The 15,118-nt window shown below is 41.6% G+C and overlaps 1 protein-coding gene across 3 annotated transcripts in view; it reads left to right on the top strand.

Moving 5' to 3' along the window:
* ATP8B1 (ATPase phospholipid transporting 8B1) overlaps positions 1 to 15,118 on the top strand; it is a 128,503-nt gene that overhangs the window by 31,549 nt on the left and 81,836 nt on the right. The gene's annotated exons all lie outside the window — the stretch shown is intronic.

Here is a 15,118-nt window from a genome sequence, read left to right as displayed (position 1 = left end):
CTAACCTTCTAGAAAGGCGGTATAGTCTTTTTATTTGTTTTCCTTTATTTGCAAATGTGTAGTTTGCTGGAAGTATTTTAAATTGTATTTTGCTGGGGGTGGGTGGGGGGGAGGCTTCTTTCTTGTTTCTATAAGCTGACAGACCCTGTAACTTTTTACCATCTAAATTGCAGAGATAAACTTTTACTTTTTTTTCTTTCTCTTTATTAAAAGTTTTGCTTTTAAGACCTGTTTGATTTTTCCCCCTTTGTTGAGGCTCAAGGGAATTGAGTCTGTACTTAACAGGGAAGGAGAAGGAAGGGGAAGGGTGGAATCCCTTTGTTTTAGATTCACGGAGTGTGAATCTGTCTATCTCTCCAGGAGACCTAATTTCTCTGTGTTGTGATTCAAGGAGTTTGAATCACAGTAATCTTCCAGGGTAACCCAGGGAGGGGAAGGCTGGTAAAGGCAACGGTGAGGAAAGGGGTTTACTTTCCTTGTGTTAAGATCCAGGGGGTCTGGGTCTTGGGGGTCCCCAGGGAAGGTTTTGGGGGGACCAGAGTGTATCAGGCACTGGAATTCCTGATTGGTGGCAGCTTATCAGATCTCAGCTGGTAATTAAGCTTAGAGGAATTCATGCTGGTACCCCAATTTTTGGACTCTAAGGTTCAGATTGGGGAAAGATACCATGACAGAGGGGCACTAACAGCTGGAATGTGGGGCGCTAACAGTTGGAGCCCTCAACTACTCCAGGGCTGACAGTCACAGTTTAACCCCTGTGCTGGCTGACAACTGGAGCTGGAGAGGAAATGTGAAACAGCTGTGAAACTGACAAGAATGACAGGGCCTGATAGCCAACAGGCAATGTAAGAGCGTCTACACAAAAACAACAAGGAGTCCGGAGGCTCCTTAAAGACTAACAAATTTATTTCGGCATAAGCTTTTGTGGGTAAAAAACCTCACTTCTTCAGCATATAAATCTGTTAGTCTTTAAGGTGCCACCGAACTCCTTGTTGTTTTTGTGGATACAGACTAACATGGCTACTCCCTAATACTTGATGCCATGCAAGTGTCTACACAGACACTGCATTACTCTTACTACATCAGCCTAAGTGCTATGCCTCTTGCAAAGGTGGAGTTACTAGATCAATGTACTGTGTGACTTACATCAGCGGAAACACTATTCTAGTGTAGACACTTACACAGTTAGGTTGACATAAGCTGTCTTATGCAGACCTAACTCTGTAGTGTAGGCCAGGCCTCAGTTTACTTTTTGCTTGGTGCTTAGGGTAGAATGTCTCTAATTGGCAGGATGAGCAATGCAGTGTGGGTGATAGTGTGCCATGTAAATACTTTTTCCTTAGTTCTGGGAATAAAACGTAATTACTCTAATTAAAACATATATCTGTTAGGAAGCCCTTAAAAGAAACCCAGGGATTATATGAGACACTTTGTCCCATACAGAGATTTGGAATATAGATATACAGACCAGCTGCTCTGTTCTGAGCAGCTATTAGAGTGAAATATTTAATGTTTCTCTCGCTACTAGAGTGAAAACTTCATTAGTGCTGTATATCAAAGTGTTACATTCTAGGCTTCCCCTTTATTAATGATTTATCAAAGGAAGCTGCATATAACCAGCTTGAATGATTAATGTTTGATTAACCCTGGACACTCAGTAACAGACTGAAAAATTGCTACTTTTAAACAAAAAAAAATTTCAAAAACAGACTTCAACGAGAAACTACAGAACTGGAATTAATTTGCAAACTAGACACCATCAAATTAGGCCTGAATAAAGACTGAGAGTGGCTGAGTCACTACAAAAAGTAATTTTCCCTCTGTTGATAGCCATCCTTTCTTGTCAACCATTGAGAATAGTCCACTTCCACCTTGATGGAATTGGCCTCATTAGTAGGGTGACCAAATAGCAAGTGTGAAAATTTGGGGCAAGGGATGGAGGGTAATTGTCACCTATATAAAAGCCCCAATTTTTGGGACTATCCTTATTAAAATTGGGACACCTGGTCACCCTACTAGTTAGCACTGACCTCCCCAGTTGGTAAGGCTACTTTCATCTTTTCATGTGCTGTAGTACTGCTTACTGTATTTTTTTTCATTCCATGCATCTGATGAAGTAGGTTTTAGCCCAGGAAAGCTTATGCCCAAATAAATGTTAGTCTCTAAGGTGCCACAAGGACTCCTCATTGTCTTTATTTGATTCTTAGGTATGTCTTCTCTGTTATTGACTGAACAGAATTAAAGGTGATCTGCAAAGGAATAGTAATTGAGTTTATGCCTTTTTAACTCTGAAATGCAGAGAGGCCTGGTGGTAGAGGGAATGGGGGTGGGGGACTGTGGCGGGGCTGGGGGGGAGGGAGCTGTTGTTGAAAACCAAACTCTTTGAAAGAACAAATCTCCCTGGCCACTTGTGTATATAGAATGAAGAAACAAATGGTGCACATGCCTGGTTTTTATGTTTTTGGTTTTTTGTAGATTGCTTAAATAGCTCACATTCTTTTTCTATTTGTATTCAGTCCTCTTGTACATCTGTCAAAAGCTGTTCCACAACCTAAAACGTTTGAATGTAATTACAAACATCTTAATGTGGGCTGAAATAACAATCTGGTTTTAACTTGAGCAAGATTTCTTCATATATTGTGTTGCAATATTGCATCCTCAGTAGGAAAGAAATAAATACCACTGACCTGATCACTGTTTGTTTCTTGGAAAGAGTGCTACTATCCTAATGCATAATGGAACATCCCAGCCGTGGGTGTGAAGTACGTTGACTAGTGAATGTGGTGGTGTTCTTAATGACATGTTTCCAGTTAACGTTCAACTTCCCTAGTAAAATACTTTAACTAGGGTTAATCTATTGTTACTTTCCTGTTATGATGGAAATATACATTTTCCTTATTTTGCAATACAAAACATGAACTCCTTAGATTTTGAACATACCGTTAGGGTAATTAGCTAAGGAGCCAATCAGTATTCAACAGTCAGATGCTGCTGCTCTTGAGACTTCAGTTTTTAACTTGGTCAGAACTACAAGGATTCATTAAATTACCTTAAGATTTCATCTTGCCCAAAAAACAGAAAATAATTCTCCATTGTTGAGCATCCTGAAATGGAAAAGTCACTGGTCTGCCATGCTGGTTTTTCATATAGAAGTAATTCTAGTTGTGACCTATTTGTAATTTTTTAAAAAGCTCAGCAAACCTCAGATGCTCACTGTTGTTCGCTTTTAATAACAACAAAAAAAAAAACCCTCAACAACCCAGAACATCTTTGTCTTGTCCTTGCATACTTCAACTCCAGTTGCATTCAAGAGCTGTTACTGAAGTATTCCAGAAATGTCTTTGCTTGGGCAGGCTTATTTACTGAATGAGTTTAATGCAGATGAGTTTCTTATGCTGTACAGTGATCATAACTTGTCACTTAACAAATATTGAGGTTATGTATTATAGTAGCACCGAGAAATTCCAGCAAGGTTCAGGGACTCAGCAAATGTATTAACCACTCTGTAAGATGGTCGCTGTCCAGAATAATACTGTAGAGTCCAAAGCAGACTAGATGTTACTGTGAACAAAGTGATGGTTGTTAAATGTCCTGCTAATTCCAGGTTTCTTCTTTTTTTCAGGGTGGCTTGTACATAATAAAACAACCGAAAACTTCTTATTAATTATATATATTTTCTCAATGCAAGTTTCATTTAAAGACCTTGGCCAGTGTTCTGAACTGATTTGTATTTTTCTTAGGAAATCCATGATAGTGATTCTTTAACTTAAACCTGTGACATTCTATTAAGACTGAACCCTTTGCTTCTGACCCACCTTTCCCATGTTTTGTGGGAGGGGGAAGAGAGGAAGTCCCATGTGTATTTTTCTTCCTGGGGGAGAACATTTTGTGTGGTGTTTTGATCTTAAAAAGACGAATATTCCATAAAGAGGCATCTTGCAACTGCTACACATCTCTTAAATGGGATGGGGAGCTTGTGTGTGTCCATGCTTACCTCGCTTGTTTGCTTCCTCTAGCTGAGTTTTTATTTAACTTCTGTGCTCCTGTTGTGCAAACGCTGTATGTATTAGTATTCCCATGGACTTCAACAAGATTACTGCATGTAAAAAAAGTTCAGTTCATCTGCCTGTACCTATCCTTTTGTTCAGTCAACAAGACGTGTGAATGAACCTAAGGGGATTGAATCTCTTGCTATACTGTCAACATAGGTCTTGTCACAGTAGCAAGTTCTGCTGCTCTAATTATACTAGTATAGTTAAGGGACAGCCCCCCAACGTGGACAGTGTTATTGATTATGACTTATGCTGCTTCCCGAAACAGAATCAACACTAGTCAAGGCACCTTTATATGGGTATAACAGCATCACAAGAATGACCATACTAGTCACACCAATGGTCCATCTAGTCCAGTATCCTGTCTTCTGTCTAATGCCAGTTGCTTCAAAGTGAATGAACAGCAGAGGGCAATCATCAAGTGATATATCTCCTGTTGTCCACTTCCAGCATCTGGCAGGCATCTGGCAGTCAGAGACTTAGGGACACTGTCATCCATGAGTTTATCTAGTTCTTTTTGGAATCCAGTTATAGTTTTGGCCTTCACAACATTCCCTGGCAATGAGTTCCACAGGTGGACTATGCACTGTGTGAAGAAGTACCTCCTTTTTGTTTGTTTTTAAATTTGCTGCCTATTAATGTGACCCTGGTTCTTGTGTTATGTGAAGGGGTAAATAACACTTCCTTATTTACTTTCTCCACACCATTCATGATTTTATAGATCTCTGTTTCCTCCCTCAGTTGTCTCTTTTCCAAGATCAACAGTCCCAGTCTTTTAAATCTCTCCTTATGTGGAAACTGTTCCACACTCTTAATCATTTTTGTTATCATTCTAGGTACCTTTTCCATTTCTAATGGATCTGTTTTTGAGATGGGGTGACCAGAACTTCATGCAGTATTCAAGGCGTGGGTGTACCATGGATTTATACAGTGACATTATATACTACTGTCGTACTATCTATCCCTTTTTCTAATGATTCCTAACGTTAGCTGTTTTGCCTGCCACTACACATTGAGCAGATGTTTTCAGAGCTACCTACAATGACTCCAAAATCTCCTTCTTGAATGGTAACAGGTAATTTAGACCCCATCAATTTTTAAGTGTAGTTGAGATTGTTTGTTTGTTTTCCAATATGCATTTGTCAACATTTAAATTTCATCTGCCGTTTTGTTGCCCAGCCACCCAATTTTGTGAGATCACTTTGTAATTCTTCGCAGTCTGCTTTGGACTTAACTTGAGCAATTTTGTATCATCATACCACCTCACTGTTTACCCCTTTTTCCAGATAATTTATGAATATGGTGAACAGCATTGTCCCAAGATAGATCTATTTACATCTCTGCGTTCTGAAAACAGACCATATTATCCTACCCTTTGTTTTCTGTCTTTTAACCGGTTACTGATCCAAATAGAACCTTTCCTCTTATCCCATGACTGCTTAGTTTGCTTAAGAGCCTTTGGTGAGGGCTCTTGTGAAAGGCTCTCTGAAAATTCAAGTACACTATCTCCACTATATCACCCTTGTCCACATACTTGTTGACCCACTCAAAGAATTCTAATAGATTGGTGAGGCATGATTTCCCTTTACAAAATCTGTGTTGACTGTTCCCCCAACAAATCGTATTAATCTGTGTGTCTGATAATTCTGTTCTTTACTATAGTTTCAACCAATTTGTCTGGACTGAAGTTAGGCTTACCAATCTATAATTGCAAGGATCACCTCTGGAGCCTTTTTTAAAAAATTGGCATCACGTTAGCTATCCTCCAGTCATCAGTACAGAAGCGGAGTTAAGTGATAGGTTACATTCCACAGTTTTTCAGTTTCACATTTGAGTTCCTTCAGAACTCTTGGGTGAAAAAAAATTTAATTTACCAATTTGTTCCCAAACCTCCTCTATTGACACCTTAATCTGGAACAGTTACTCAGATTTGTCACTTAAAAAAAAACAGTTCAGGTGTAGGAATCTCCCTCACATCCTCTACAGTGAAGACCAATATAAAGAATTAATTTAGCTTCTCTGTAATGGCCTTGTCTTCCCGGAATACTACTTCAGCATCTTGGTTATTTGATAGGGTTTCTGATGTATTTACATTTTTTGTTTTGCTGTTTTGTTTTTGAATCATTTGCTAGTTGCTTCTCAAATTCTCTTTTGGCCTACCTAATTACACTTTTACATTTGACTTGTCAGAGCTTATGAGCCTTTCTATTTTCCTCAGTAGGATTTGATTTCTACTTTTTAAAGGATGCCTTTTTGTCTATAATCGCTTTTTACTCTGTTTAGCCAAGGTGGCATTTTTGGGATCCTCTTACTATTCTTTTTAATTTGGGATATAAATGAGTCAATGCACAACTACATATCAATCTATTGGCACTTACATCTGCACCAGGACAGGTTCCAGGCTTATTTGGCAATTTTTGAAGGTCTCCAACTATAAACTGAGTGTGGATGGGAATATGGTACCAGAGTCAAGACTGGTGTGAACACTTCAACTGTGAAGTTTTTTGAGTTTTATCATTCCCTTTTTGAAGCTATAATTCTGTTAGCATTGTGGGTTTTGTTTTGTGATTTATTTTAAGAGGGAAAACTCTCATTAAGATTAGGGTTGAAACTTTTCTGACTGGGAATGTATGCCCCGGTTATGGGGACACAGAGCCCATGTAAATACCTAAAATATAAAGGAGCTGGTGAAGGGGAGAGGTTAACAGTTTTATTACCCAGTTAGGCATTAACTCTGCCCTTCCTTGTGCTAGATTACTAATTCTGTTTCGACATTTGCAGCAGGTGGGACAACTCTGTAGGTCACTCCAGTGCAAATGGAAAGAGGGATGGGAGATGGAAAGATAATGTCTGTATGAAAGTAGGAGAAAGTATTTATGGAGCACTGGCAGTGTAGTGGGAATTGAGCAAAGAACAGTGCTACCAATTCACATATCCAGTGCTGCATTTTCTGGGTTTGGATTAAGTGAGCATGATCAATTTTCATATGTAGCTAGCTGTCTTTAAATTCTCTCAGAATAAATAGTTTGTTATATTTTACCATCAAGTTAACCATTAACTGGGTGGTATATCTTGATTACTTGTTGACACTTGTAATTGGACTGTAGATTTAAGTGGTTTCTCTTGTTGTAAAGACAAGCCCAATGTGGGAAGAAAACTGATCACAAGAGTTTTTAGTCTCTATTTAAATCCATGGAAAATACTTGTTCAAGGGACAAAGCATTTGAAGCAGCAGTAAAGCCTTCAGGGACTTTACTTAACATTTTTCTTTTTTTTTTTTTTCACCTTAAAGAAAATCTCAGTTGTGTCAATACGCTATGTGGTTTTGATCTTTGATGTGGCTTGAAAGGTACAAGGACGCCCCACCTCTCTGGGCCAGTAACCTTTCCAGGGCCATCTCTATCGGTATCGGCTCCTTACTGTCTTCTAGCAAGTAAACTGTGACAATTAGGCTTTGTCTGCACTGGCACTTCGTCGACAAAAGTGTTCAGGGGTGTTTAAGACCCTCCCTCCCCCCGAACGACAAAAGTTCTACCAACGAAAAGCGCTGGTGTGAATAGCGCTTTGTTGGCTTGAGCACTCTCCTGCCAACAAAGCTGCTGCTGCTCATGGGGGGTGGAAGTTTTTTGTTGGCAGGAGAGCTCTCTCCTGCTGACAAACAGCAACTACATTGCGCACCTTTTAGCGGCATGGCTGTAGTGGCACAGCCATGTCACTGAAAGCCTCGTAGTGTAGCCATACCCTTAGTGTGCTCTGCCTAGCCTTCTGCATAGATAAGCCTATAAACTTGTGTCTGAATGCAGCAGGACCCCCCCTACACACACAATAGCTCAGGAGTGGCCAACCTGAGCCTGAGAAGGAGCTAGAATTTACCAATGTACATTGCCAAAGAGCCACAGTAATACATCAGCAGCCCTCCATCAGCTACCTGCCCCTAGTCCCTGCACCTACCACTCGACTTCAGCCCCAACAATCAGCGCCTCCCCTTCCCTCCCTGCACCGCCCGATCAGCTGTTTTGTTGCGTACAGGAGACTCTAGGGGAAGGAGCGAGGGCATGGCAGGCTCGGGAAAGCATGGGAAGAGGTGGAGTGGGGGCAGAGCCTGTGGCAGAGCACATTAGAAAGTTGGCGCCTGTAGCTCCAGCCAAGGAGTCGGTGCCTATACAAGGAGCCGCATATTAACGTCTGAAGAACCGCATGTGGCTTCGGAGCTACAGGTTGGCCACCCCTGCAATAGGTACTAATTTCCAAAGGGCTCCTGAAGCTGAGTTGCAGTAGAAGGTTCATCCCAGTAACGAAAATATGATAATGCTACCCTGAAGAGTTGTTAACTGTGCCCAATGCGGAGATTTTTCTTGCTTATTTGGGGATAGGGATGTTTGGGATTATAAATTAAAATTACAGATTAAAAAAAGGGGTAAGACTGCAAAATTGAGCACTTAAAAGTTGGCTTTTTTTTCTTTTGTGTAACCTTATTTCAGTCTCCCTTGTGCATATGACCTATGAGACAGTTTTTCTAATTAAATTATTGCATGCTGTTTTTTCCACAGGACTCCTGCCTTGTTTAGTGAATGAGGATTCAATATTTCTTTATATCCTTATTCAGTGTGTGGCCCCAGGACTCCCTTACAGCACAACATTCAAACACTTAAGGGTATGTCTACATTGTGAAATTAGGTCGATTTTAATATGTCGATTTTTTTGGAAATCGATTAGATACAGTCGATTGTGTGCATCCGCACTTAAGACCATTAAGTTGACGGAGTGCATCCACAGTACTGAGGCTAGTGTCAACTTTTGGAGCGTTGCACTGTGGGTAGCTATCCTGCAGTTCCCGCAGTCTCTGCCGCCCATTGGAATTCTGGGTTGAGCTCCCAATGCCTCACTCACTCACTCACTCATGCCCATCACCCCAATCGGGGTATGGGCCGCCAACCACAGATCTCCAGAGTCCTCTATCCTGGGCCAGTCTCTGTTGTCTCTATTGTTGGCATTTCTGTAGCAGGTTGATTTTTTACGAGGTGGAGTTGCTAGCCCCACGCCCAACCCTCCTCCTTTATCCTGACTTGGGACAGGCAGATGGCCCCAAAGGACCTCTCTGGTGGAGTTTCCCAATGCCTGATGGGGCAAAAACATTGTCATGGGTGATTCTGGGTACATGTCATGAGGCCACCCCCCGCCCCCTGTGAAAGCAACAGCAAAAAATCATTTCTTGCCTTTTTTCCTGGGTTACCCATGCAGACGACATACCATGGCAAGCATGGAGCCTGCTCAGCTCACTGTCACCGTACGTCTCCTAGGTGCTGCTGGCAGACGCAGTACAGTAGTGCTACACAGCACCAGCTCCTTGCCCTTTGCAAGCTAGCAAAGACGGTTAGCAGCTGTATTGTACTGTCCACTGCTATCCCCTGGTTCCTCCTGGCTGGCCTCGGTGAAGTCAGTCAGGGGCTCCTGGGCAGACATGGGTGCTCCTGGCCGGCCTTGGTGAGGTCGGTTGGAGGCATCTTGACATAAATGGGAGTGCCTCCAGATTTAATCTAATGGAGTTTCAGTTTAGTCTAATGGAGAGTCAGTCCTGCCTGGAATATCAGGCAACCCTACCAAAGAACCAGAGAGGCAAACAGCCACTCTGGGTCAGAGCCCCAGACATCCTGCTTCTATGATGAGGTGCATGCCATTCTAGGGGATGCCCCTACAACTACCCCACCCCTGTGCTTCCTTTCTCCCCTCCCCTTCTCCCACCCCTCCCTGTGCTTCCCTTCTCCTCACCCCTTCCGGGCTACCTTGGCAGTTATCCTCCCATTCTGGAGGATGGGAACTCCCCCAATATTTCCACCCCCAAATGTCCAAGAAGCACAGGTCAGATCCCCCTCCAAATTTAAAATAATATATATTTAACTTTTTAGGGATACAATTAGGTCACATTTTCAAGTTTTCTTCGCAGTCTTGAGGGCTAGAAACTTTTCAAATGAAAGCTGAGATTCTTGCATCCTTACGTTAGTTTAGGAGCTGGGAGTTGAAGAAAATTGCAATAAATTCACAAAAGTTGGCAATATACATATGTAAATAGAAGATCTTGTGTGTCAGAGATCTTCTATGAAAGCCCTGGGTTTGCTTTACTAAAACAATGGAGCTTTTTATTTCTCCAAACACTTTTTGTATTTATTCAGATGTCAGGAATTGATATCCACACGACTAAAGGTTTTATATTATGATGACACACATTGCATAGTAAGATAATGCTATGAGTAAACTGAGCTCTACCAAAATGTTTTAAGAATTGTGTGCAATCACTATGCTAATACACTGATGAAAGAGAATAGTTCTCAAATTTCAAATTGTTACTTCCAAAGATTCATTCCCAGGATAAAATTCAAGACATATACAGTTGCTTCTAGAAAATTTAAGGAGAAGTGGAACACCTTGGAATACCCCTTTGTATAAGAGTGTCACTCCAAGTTCTTGCATGTATTCACAAGCTTTTCTTTTTGTGTCCGTTGGTAAAACTAAAAGCATGTGCATTTAACTTTGGGGAGTGGAGAGTGACTGGCACAGTGTAGCTATGTTAATTGAATTTTTAAACTGTTTAAATTATTTAGATAGGGTTGTGACCCTCTGAGTGTATTGTTGTCAATTCTTTTATTAGTATACAAGGTGCTTGATATTTATATAAGGCAAATTAACATGCAATAACTGGTTTTCATTAAAGGCCTTGATGGGTTTTTTTTACTCCCATCTTCACTGTCCCTGTAAATGAAGATCTGTAATACTACTGCACTAGAGATTGAAGAAAGAAGTAACTGTAGCAATCTTTTAACTAGAAAATGAAACCAATACATGTGTTTTTCCATGTACATTTTGTTGCTCTCCTCTGAATACTTTTTTTCTTTTTTGAAAGACTTTCAAAACTAAGCCTTGCTCCCATGGAGCCCTAGCAAGTGAAGAATACAATGGGAAAAATATTCTTAATGTCCAATCAAAAACATTCTTGTTGACTTCGGAGTTGGGTTTAGAGTATGACTATTCATTACACAATAATGAACTGGATTTAGACTGAGATTATTCTAACTGAATAGCAGCACCTGATGATGGTACCAGCTCTGCCTCTCCCAAGGCAGCAAAATAGATATTAACTTTTGGTATGAGTACCTGACTCTTGTAGGGACAAACTTTTGTCAGTATTGTATTGAGCACCAGAACCACAGGGATGTCAGCCTGTCTGAGTATTCAGCTTTCTTATTTTTTTGGTACTCATAATGAATCAGTAATGTGTGCTAATAGAAACAGAGATCTGTATGATGGAGAATGGGAATTTTTGGTAATATTTTTATGAATAATATGGGTGACTCAATTTACCCACCCATTTTGTATTGTTACCTAACTGAGGCCAGGTCTATACTACAGACCTATATCAGTATAACTATGTTGCTCAGGAATGTGAAACATTGTTCAGGGGCGTGGATTTATTTATACCAGCTTAACTCCCTGTGTAGACCGCACTGTGTTGATGGTCGAGCTTCTTCTGCTGACATAGCTACTGCCTTTCAGGATGGTGGATTAATTACACTGATGGGAGACATGATGCAGCTGTGCCACTGTAATACTCTACATAAAGACAAGCCCTGACTGTGAAGCGTTTGATTCCTAATTTGAGGTGAGGGGAAGTGAGACATAGCTGGATGTCCCACAATATGTCCATCTGGGATGGATCCTAATGTACCATCAAAACCTGAATGGAATCAACACACATTAACGTTAGACCCAATGACTGAACATTGACTCTTAATGACTGGCAGTCAGTAGGAAGCCATTTCCTTCAACTCTCTACAGGGAAGGACAGTGGAAAGTCCTGAGCAGAAAAAAGGGATGAGGTGTGAAGAGACTGCAGGTATGTCTACATTACCGAGACTATGATGACACTTGAGAGTACTGAAGCTATGTCTTTTTGTTTTGTTTGTGGTAGTTTGTGCATGGAAAAATAAAGATCAAACATTTTCTGTCTGAATAATTTTAATCTTGGTTTGAAGAAAACCATGAAACAACTCTTTATGCCAGCATATTGTGTGGTGGCTCTGCCGATTGGAGCAACAGTGCCTATTTCTGCAGGCAGCAGTGTTTAGTGATTTAAAAGGACAGTTCACAGAAAACAAGTATATTTTATAGAGCTAAACTAAGGCACACATTAGGAAATATATGTCCAAATGCAGACGGTACTTTCTATCTGAAAAAGGAATTGTAGAACTTCCTGTAACTGCATTAATATTTTGGAGGTGGGGGTATGCACTGCACTTTGTCAGCGGAGGACACTCTCCTGCCCCTTCATTTGGGGTGGCTTTATTTTGTCGCTGTGAGAGCTCTCTCCCAGCAATAAGGAGCAGCCACGCTGTGTACCTTACAATGGCACAGCTGTAAGGTGCGCAGTGTAGACATAGCCTAAGAAACAGCAATTTCAAGACTTGTAAAATTGAGGAATTGAGACCGAACACTACTTGCTGCTAATAAAAGGATATCTTCTAAAATATAAATACTTCCTGATTTTAAAACCTAATCCCAAACCGAGTAGAAGTTTCTTCTGTTCAAGGGGGACTTTGATTTTCTTTTCACTCTCTTTGCAAAACTGGCCAAACTCTGCAGATTAGACGTTTGAGCAAGAAGAATGACTTTGGATACTAGTTCAGCCAAGAAGTTGTTGGAGTGGACAAATGCTATATTAATTTCATGCTATCCTGATTTGGATGGGAGAAACCAGAAACCCAGTCTCTGTACTTCTTTTCTGTAAAGGATATAACATCTTACTTGACTTTTCCATAAGAACTTCACCAAGTAAGTTCTTTTCTTTTTATAGACTTTTAAGAGGTACAATGCCTAATGCTAATACCCAGTCTTGATTCAGTTCAGCCAATCTGGCTTGTCTTGAGGAATGGAAACTTTATTTGTTGATTGTGATGTAAGGATTGGCAGGAGTTGAACCCAGGCTTGAAGAGCTGTGAGGCAACCAACATCCTCACACTGCCACCCAGCAGCAGTTGTAGCCTGGCTGCTCCCTGTGACCCACAATCCACAGAAGTTGTATGCCACAAGAAGTTCTGTTTGGAGTGGTCTGACAGTGATCACAATCAGACCACTCCAATCAGAACTATATATATATTCCATGGGGCATACCAGGAAGCATTCAGGTAACCAGTGTAGATACCTAGTTAGCTGCCATGACTGACCTGTTTCTGAACTCCATGCAGACTTCAGCGCTGACTTGGATTCAGACTTCTGGTCGACCTCTGGGACTGTCTTTGTTCTGTTTGTATAGCACTTAACACCAAGGAGTCCTGGTCCATTACTATGGGTTGTGAATGCTACTGCAATCCAAATAACGTAGGGAGAGTTTATAGTGACCATACCCCAGGATGCTCCATCCCAGATCCTGCCTTCCCTCAAGGCCCCACCCCCACCCTGCCTCTTCCTGCCCTTGCTCCGCCCCTTCCCAGAGCATGCACCACCCTCGCTCCTCTTTCTCATCCCCACAGCTCCTCCTGCATGCCGCTAAACAGCTGATCCATGGTAGGTGGGACGGGGAGACACTGATCAGCGGGGTTGCTGGCAGGCGGGATGGCTGATGGCGGGGGAGGAGGAGCAGCTTATCAGTGGGGCTGCCAGTGGGTGCTGAGCATGCGCTATTTTTTTTCCCCATGGGTGCTCCAGCAACCTATGGAGTCAGCACCTATGATAGTGACCTAATATTAGATTGCCAAACATTCTGTATTACAAAGGATTCTTGCAGCCTTCTCTTTGAGAAGGTCTCACATGTTTGTTTGTTGCAGGACTATGACACCTGGCAGGGGGAATATGTGCAACTGTAACAACGGTTCATTGTGCAGGGTTTGAACCCCGAGTCTTCAGCACAGAGTACTGCTACTGGAGCTCCATTAACTGGCAGCAGAAAGCTATTGGAGGAGATCCAGTTTGTGATGCCTCCAGAGAGGGACATGGGCTGCTGGGGCCATATGTCAAAGGCTGGGGTGCTGGAGGTATTCAAGTGTGACTCCCTTCCTTCCTCCTACAGGTGATCTAGCAGATCCTGAATATTCTCAAGTAGTGGAGGTGGAATGAGCCCTTCTGAGGAAGGTGGTGGTGGTCGTGTTTTGACAGTTTGCCAAGGTTTTTCTTGAGGAATGCAAGTTAAGAGAAGGGAAATTGTGATTTTTAACTGTTTATCTTTCTCAACAAAAAGCTAATCAGAATTCTATGGGCCAAAAAAGAAAGGCCACTTTTACAGCCTGATTTTGTCTTTACCCTTTTTTGTTTTAAAACAAACAAAGGAAACCCTAAGAAATTACCTATGTTAAATGATATTTAGATTTCAAAGTCAAGCACTTGAAAATTCGGAAATGCCAGATTCAGGATCGCCTATGCACTCTGAATTCTGCCTCCTTTTGTGACCATCATGGGCTCCAAATGGGGGTAAAAAGGTATGTGAACATGTAATTCTACTACAGGGCAGAATTAAGGTTGCCTGGGGGACTGTAAATTTGGCACTTTCTAAGTGAAATAAAATGTTTGTTTTCATGGGGTTTCTTACATAATTTTACTTAAACTGTATAGAAATATCACTGTTCTCGCCCTCTGTCTGGGTTAGAGCAATCCATTTGCTTTGGGCTATCCCAAAACAATAGACTGTGCTGCTCTGCCAACTTATATATTTTCTCTATATACATTCTATCCTGTTTTCTGAACTGGGAACACACACTGAAACGTTGCCTGAATTAGAGCTATATGAACTGCAGCTACAGACTTCAGCACAATTTATTCTGTACTAGCTGTTTTGATGGAATAGGCAAACAGTTACTGGCAGGATATGTATGGCTACACTTACATTTGTACAGTGCTGGGAGTTATAGCTGTCTTCGTACAGCTGTGTAGGGAAAGTGCTGCAGTGTGGCCACACTGACAGCTACCAGCGCTGCAGTGTGGCCACATTTGCAGCATTTGCAGCGCTGTTGGGAGTGGTGCATTGTGGGCAGCTATCCCACAGAGCACCTCGTCCCATTTTGGCGCTGTGGGTTGTGGGAAGG

The sequence above is a fragment of the Gopherus flavomarginatus genome, chromosome 3, assembly GCF_025201925.1.
Source record: "Gopherus flavomarginatus isolate rGopFla2 chromosome 3, rGopFla2.mat.asm, whole genome shotgun sequence".
NCBI lineage: Eukaryota > Metazoa > Chordata > Testudines > Testudinidae > Gopherus > Gopherus flavomarginatus.
Note: the sequence above shows the minus strand (reverse complement) of the source record. Positions and strands in the feature narration are given on the sequence as shown.